Raw genomic sequence first — 7,449 nt, 5'->3', positions numbered from 1 at the left:
GAGTTGTAGGAGAGACTGAGGGAAAGGATGAGGCAAGATGTGAGGTTTGTCTAATAAAAACCATACACATATTTTTTGAAGGAACGAACTTCTTTTGTTTCATTGTTGAAAGATACGATTGAGATAGTTCATAAATCAGTTCATGTTTATCACTTTGTATTTTAGACATATGTGTGATAATATGGGATATCAAATAATTGAAGAGATTGGTTCATTAAGTTATTGCTGCACTTGCATCTAATATATTAATATGTAGATTTGCATTTGCTGATTTCTACCTTTAACTACTGTTTGCATTGTATCTGCTTTAGAGAGGCTCAGCAGTCCAGTTTACTCTCATCCATAGCTTCAGACTTTGCTCTTCAAAAGAAAGCATTTACTCTTTAGTTTTCTTTCTCTCCTTTCAAAGCTTTCATTAACACAATTCATAACCAATTTTCATAAAGTAAAAAAATCAGACTACGTTATTATGCCAAAAAAAAATTTGTAAAACTTGTAAATGATTATAAAATCGGCAAAATAAGAACTAAAAACTTATGCTAACTATATGCAAAAATCAAATTTCAGGTTCGTTAGTATTAGGAAAGATAGAACGACTACTCTTTTTTTCTTATTTGCAGATGAACACCAATTGTTTACAAAAAACAGCCTTGGTGAAAATATTTATATTGTGTTTATGCCCTACTGATAGAAATAACTATCCCAGCATGTGATTATACTTTCAATTCCAATTTGCAAACTTAATGTTGTTTCGCTAATTTTCTCGTATCAATCTCCACATATGAGACACACTTCGTAGATCCGCACTACATATCTGTGCTCTATAATGATTTACCTTGTTTTGACATCATTTTTTTGTTGCATGGACAGCAATGATTGAGCTTAGTCGCCACATAAGATGAAGAAGTGGATATGAACAACATCTGTCATGTTCTTGGTATGCTTTATGCTTTTGCGTTTATCTGCTTGTTAAAATTGTAATCCTCCAACTTGATGTTAAATGATAACGCGATGGCTTAAATTACAACAATTTTGCCTCCACTCCTTAATTTACTAAGTAATTGTTTGGAGTGTGCTGTTAGGAGTGATGTATGATGCTATAGACGAAATATTCTTGTCCTCTCCTCCTCCATGGTATTGGTTGTTCCTTATTATTGCTAACCTAATTTGACAACATGTATTGATAGTTTACATGTTTTTTTGAAACTAGCGAGATGCTTCATATTATTGAAGCTTTCATTGATAAGAAGGCATATCTGTAGATATGCTGGTTTTATCTCATTCACAAGGGATTTTTTTTTATCTTAGAATTGTATGTATGCAATTTTACTGTTTGCATTGATGTGGTTGGTATAACTAGCGAAGGATGATGATGAAAGGTCTTGCTAAAACTCAAGAATCTAATGGACGCTAAAGATTAGATTCGTTGAATTGAGTTTGTTTGTTGTCTTGTTTTTTGTTTGTTTTTGATTGGGTAATTTTTTGTGTTGTGTTTGGTTGGATTAATAATCTAACATCTGAGGTTCGATCGAGCATTTGAGCATTGATGCCACGAGGCAATTGTGGGTAGTCGAGGAACAAACCTGAAAACATCAAACGACAAACCCAAAGGTAAGAAATGCCTGAGCACAAAATGGCAGTTTTGTTACTTCTTGCTACTGTATCATTTAATTTGACGTATAAAAACAAGATATAATCTTTTTTTTGCATTTGTTTATTGAACTCTTTTCTTCATGACCTAGTAATGTATTATGAACATTTTTTTGGTATGTTTAGTGTTTATATTTTAGAAGACGATGAAATACTTTCTACTAACTAGAAATACACTTGACGTCACATCTCTGAATTGAAAACTAATCATTTCTTCTTTATTCTTCGAAGTATGAAATCAGTTGCCTATAAATTTGATAAATTTGTGTAGTGTTATTGGTGCTCCAAATTCAACTGATTCTTAGAAATATATATTTGTGAGGTCAAAAGGACAAAATAATCCAGCTAATTTGTGTAGTGTAGAGTTTTTGGTGATCTCTTGCTTTACAATTTATTCCTGTCTGTAATATCATCATCTTTCATATGGAAAGAATAATTCAACATGAAATCAAACAAAGATTGCGCAAAGATGTTCTAAATGTGAATTCTTCAAACACACTAGATTTGGTTTGTCGATGGGTAGCTGATTGAAAAAATAAATACAGTGTTAATTTTACGACATGATTATTTAGCTTTAAATTTTGGCTTAGTTCTTGGTCTCCCTTGCACTTAGCAAATATACAACATAAAATTTTTACTATTTGCCATTGATTTTAGAGAAGAAAATTTTCCCATGTAACTATATGTACTTGACCTCATTGTTTTTTGTAGGTTGAAATGGAATGAAAGGAGACTACTACTCTTATAAGTTCTTGAAATCAAAGAAAGGAGACTACTACTAGCATTGTCTTATCTGGATGTTTTTCTTTAGCGGTTTGGCTTGATGTTGTTTCAGATGTCTATTTTTTCTTGTGAGCGTGCATGCTGAATTTGAGCTATGCCTACTTTTTTTCCATTTCCAACATGTTTAAAGGCATCAGTGTTATGGCATGTGTTTCATGCTCTTCTTTTTGTATCAGGAATAAAATTAATACTCAACTTTTCATTCATGTCTGTTGAATGTAAGTCTAGATGATCCATCAACGCTTCACGACGTTCAAGAGTTGATAACTGTCACTTCTTCGCAATCGCTTTTTTGTTTCCAGCTCACTTACTCAGACATCCCTACAAGACTTAAGAGCATGTGCTCGATACTCTCAGTTTCTGCCCTTATCGTGTTCATGCTTAAGAAGACATTTTCTGGTTGTGTGTATCAGCTGCTTCTGGTTTTTAAGTTTGTTTTGCGTGTAAGCATTGTGCTTATCTCTCCAGCTGACACTTGTGACTTGGCAAATTCTTTCATGTCTTTATTTTCTTTCCTTTACCCAGTAGAACTACAATGGGATTTTGATATTAGTTTTTGTGGCCTAAAGATCAACCTAACTTTTTCTTAATTGTGGGTCACTTTATACATGCACCATATATTATGGTTGATAGGTTCATCTTTATGGATAATATTCTAATTGAGTTCCTGTGAGATTCTAATAATTTAATTGGCATTCATCCTTGGTGTATTGTGTATCAAATTCAAGGCCATTAATTATGAAAAGTATTACTTAATTTGACCTTGTAGTTTCTTAAATATGTTATCGCGTGCAATGTAATGTATCCATAATGTTTGGATACATGGTGTTAAATTAAATAAATCTTAATGAAATGAAATCAACTAACAAAGAATAAATGTAAAGATAATTTACCAGCGTGGCATTGCACGTGCAATTCAACATAGCTTATGAGTGAACAAGAAAAGGAAAAAAAAGTCTTGTATGTTATCACCTAATGATTATAAGGATAAGAAAACCTATCAATATTTTAAGAAAAATCCTCCACAAACTTTGCAAATTAATAAACAACAGCTCAAATATTTACTTAGGTGCTCACTTCTTTTACTTAAAATTTAATTTTATCAATATCATTGCAATAGTATGCATATCCTGAATTCTTAAGAGTTTCTATATATTAGCGTCCTCCGATCAAGAGTAAAAAGCAATTAGGCGGGAATTAATCGCCTACAATTGCCTAATCATTACCATGTTTTGAAAGGAATTGACTTCAAAAATAACCTAAGAATTGAGTTACGCTAATAATAATTAAATGGTCTCACAGACAAAATTCAAAACATGAAAGATTTAAGGGACTAATACAAAAGATATTTTTTAACCAATCAATTGTTGTGTAACAAAAAAATTTATTTTCATAATTTGATATCAAATAATTGCGTTAATATTTGTACATGCAATGTTATTATGTTTTATAATGCTTAATGTCCTCTAACCTTTTTGTCTACTCTCTTACTTGTCAACAAATTTTTAATTATTTTAATTTTTTATTAATTAGTTTTTTAAATGGGGAGAGAGCTTTAGTTCAAAAGTTTAATATTGACTTCATGCTTGAGTGATTAACCAATTATAATTAGGCATAATAATGTTACACATTAAAAGAGATTAGGGATAAACTAGCTAGAAAAATTCTTCAGAGCTCACACCTTTAAAGGGAGTATGATCTCAAAATTTTAATATTTTGAAATTAGTTCCTCACATTATTGAAGTTACTAGTTTTTTCTAATTCTCGACAAGTTGTGTTTTCAAAATTGTCCCTCAAATGATTTAAATTGTTATAGATCCTTATTTATGGTTTCAAATTAACGTACAATTAATAATAATGAGTAGGGGTGAGCAAATAGGTCGGTCGGCTGGATTCTTTTTCTTCTTTTCGATGGTATGCCAAGTTAGAGATTTGTTTAGCTAAAGACAATACTCTTGCCTCCTTTAAACCTCTCACTCATCTTACAATCCAAGTGAACATTTAGTTGCACTTTACTAAAACTAAATCTGAAATCAATTAAAAATTTATTAAAATATTTAGTATAAATTATCTTGTTTTAAAGCTTAAAAGTAAAATATTTTTGACAAACACTGGAGATCCGGTCAGTTCAGTTTTCTAAAATCGACCGAATCAAATTAAGGGCGCTCTGGCCAACCGTGGCGTTGTTGTCGTTTCTGTTTTTTTTTTCCATTCTACAAAAACAGAAGAAACCGCGTTTGGCAACCAGAGCGTTTTTTGACTTGGTCCCTTTACAGAAATCTAAAATTAAATCATTTTTTCAAAACACCAAAAAAGGTGTTTTTGAGATTTTTTTATTCATCAAAGCCGTCGCCGCCCATGCTCCCAGTCGCCGCCGCCCGCCGCCACCCGCCCGCCCCGCCCGGCCGGACGCACCCGCCGGTCACTGCCCCGAACAATCGTGCGACGGCCGGTCAGCCGCGCTGCCCATCGGCCAGCGCCGGCCACCGTGCCGCCACCGCGCAGTCGGCCAACTACAGCCACCGCCAGCCGCTCCCGGCCCGCGAGCGCAACAGCGGCCGCCCGCCACCCTTAGGCCGCTGCCACACGCCACCGGTCGCACCTGGCGTCCACGCCACCGCATAACGTTGGCGGACCACCGGAGCGACCCGCCGTCGCACCGTGTCGTTGTCCGCCCGGCCCACGCTGCCCACCCGACCGCGCGCACCGCCACCCCGTCGCTACCCACCGCCAGCGGCCGCCGCCGCGGCCGCCACCTACTGTCGCCACCCGCCTCGTCGGCCGCCACTAGCCACTCTCCACCTGTCACCGCCACCACCGCCACCGTCGCCCGCCCATCTGGCGCCGTATGCCGGGGGCCACCCGCGCCGCCCATCGAGCCGCCACCCGCCTCGGCCGTCGCTGCTTGCCGTGTCTTAATCGTCGCCGCCCGCTAGCCAATCGCACCGTGTCCGCCGAACTGAACCGCCAACTTCAGCGCGTACCCCTGTTAGCCGACGGTCATCTGTCGCCAGTCGAGGAACACGGCCGCAGTCCGGTCGGGCCGTCGACCACTCTACGCCGGTTCACCAGCGCGCCACTCCGTGATATAAATGTCAAACTAGTTTGACCAAAATGGTGTTTGTCTAAACACATTTGAAAAAGAAACAATGGTGTTTTTTATAAAAAAAACACATTGATTACCAGAAAATGGAAGTGAACCCGTAGAAACCAAGGTAGTAAAATGGAACTGAACCGTAGAAATTCGGTCCATTTGAGGGCACAATTGGAAATATTAAATAGTTAAGGAACAGTACCTAAAAAACCCGTTATTATTATCATATTTCACAGACATTTCATTTCCGCCATGGCGATTGGCCTCTGCCTCGCATCTTAAGCCCTCGTCCCCAAAATTTCCGCCCATTCTCCAAAAGCAATCTAAAGCGAAACAAAATACCCAAAACCCATTGATCCATCGAGCGCATTTGATCAACTGGCATATAGGGTTTCAAATTGGAGAAAATGGAGATCCAAGGGCTGCTCCTCAGCTGAATATCGATCATGATCCCCGTCCACATTCAGCGATCTCAGAGGCCCAACCGTCGCATCGAACTTATTTCGTTGGCTCCACAAAGCGCTTCTTTCTTGTTAGCGCTAATCTTTGCAAGGGAATCCCTACATCAGGTACTTGTCTTTCCTACATTTTTAAGGGAAGGATGGAAATTTGCAATTTTTATGGATAGGTTTTAATTTAAATGATCTTGGGAGTTTAAGGCTGAAGTGAGCCCTTGGGTTTTCTTTGGGTGGTCGAAATGGGTTTCTGTCTTGTGAGTGTAAAATTTCAAGTTTTTGCCCAACTCTGGACATTTTCAGGTTTGCCAGCAGCTTCTCTGGAAAATGTTTAGCTTTACTGCGCATGTAAGAATCGTCCATTTTGTTAAGTTTCAACTTTTGCTTCTAATTCTGAAGCAGCCACATTCTGGAGGCATCTGGTTTTGTGTGCCTAGTTTATATGTTTGTATGTGGCAATCCCTGACCATAACGCATTATACTTGGTACGCGTTGTGATTTCATTGCGTGAAGAGAATTTTGTAATTTGGATGATTACTACAGGGACCCATTTATACTGGTGGATGATGTTCTACTTGATGTGAGCACGAAATTTTAACCGAGATTTGTGATGTGACTAACGGCGTTAGTTGACGCAAATGCCTACAACGCAATGAAAGCAATAACGTTGATATGTGTTGCGCGTTGGGTGGTGTTTTTTTGGTGGCCGGGTCGGTGTGGTGTGGTGGGGGGTGGCATTTGTATGAAGTGTATAGGTGGTATTGGAACTCACTATGTTTCAGGAAGTTAAAAGGTTTGTCAACAACTATTTTGAGTTTTGGGGCCGGTTCTTTCCTTGTGTGTGTGTGGGTGATCACATAGAAAGAAGCTTTACTAAGATCGTTGAAATATTTAAAGCATGACTTTGACACTGTCATGCAATAGTGTAAAAAAGGCCCATAAGGTTTACTAGACAATACAGATCAACAGTTGCTGAAGTTTTAAATGGCTCAAAGAAATATGATAAAGCTTCATGAGATGTCCTACCAACCCTGCAAAGTTTTGTCAGACTACAATTAGTTGGATTACACTTGAAAAGGGTAATCTATAGGAAGATGCAGCCCTCTACCTAATAATAAAAGAAAATCAATTTATCATCATTTATAATTGCAGATAGAGACCCTGTACTATTGCAGAATTGAACTTACTACCCTGTAGTTCTATTTTTGCAGAAACAAGTGCCACTTACTACCCTGTAGTTCTATTTTTGCAGAAACAAGTGCCTGAGCAATTGTGCACATCATGTTTGTTAGTCGTAGTATAGACTTGCGTTTTCACATGGTCACTGTGGTCATGTATTCCCTTTTTGCGGTTATTTTGGATTTTTTGTTGTCGCTCAAGGTATATTACTTCTATATAAGGTTTCAATATGCAAAAAATTGTTATCTAGAAATGAAATGTCTTCGAGATGACTGCTTACTATGAATT

This window comes from Asparagus officinalis, chromosome 3 (genome assembly GCF_001876935.1).
Source record: "Asparagus officinalis chromosome 3, Aspof.V1, whole genome shotgun sequence".
Classification (NCBI taxonomy): domain Eukaryota; kingdom Viridiplantae; phylum Streptophyta; class Magnoliopsida; order Asparagales; family Asparagaceae; genus Asparagus; species Asparagus officinalis.
The sequence above is the reverse complement of the archived record's forward strand: the minus strand, read 5'-3'. Positions refer to the sequence as shown.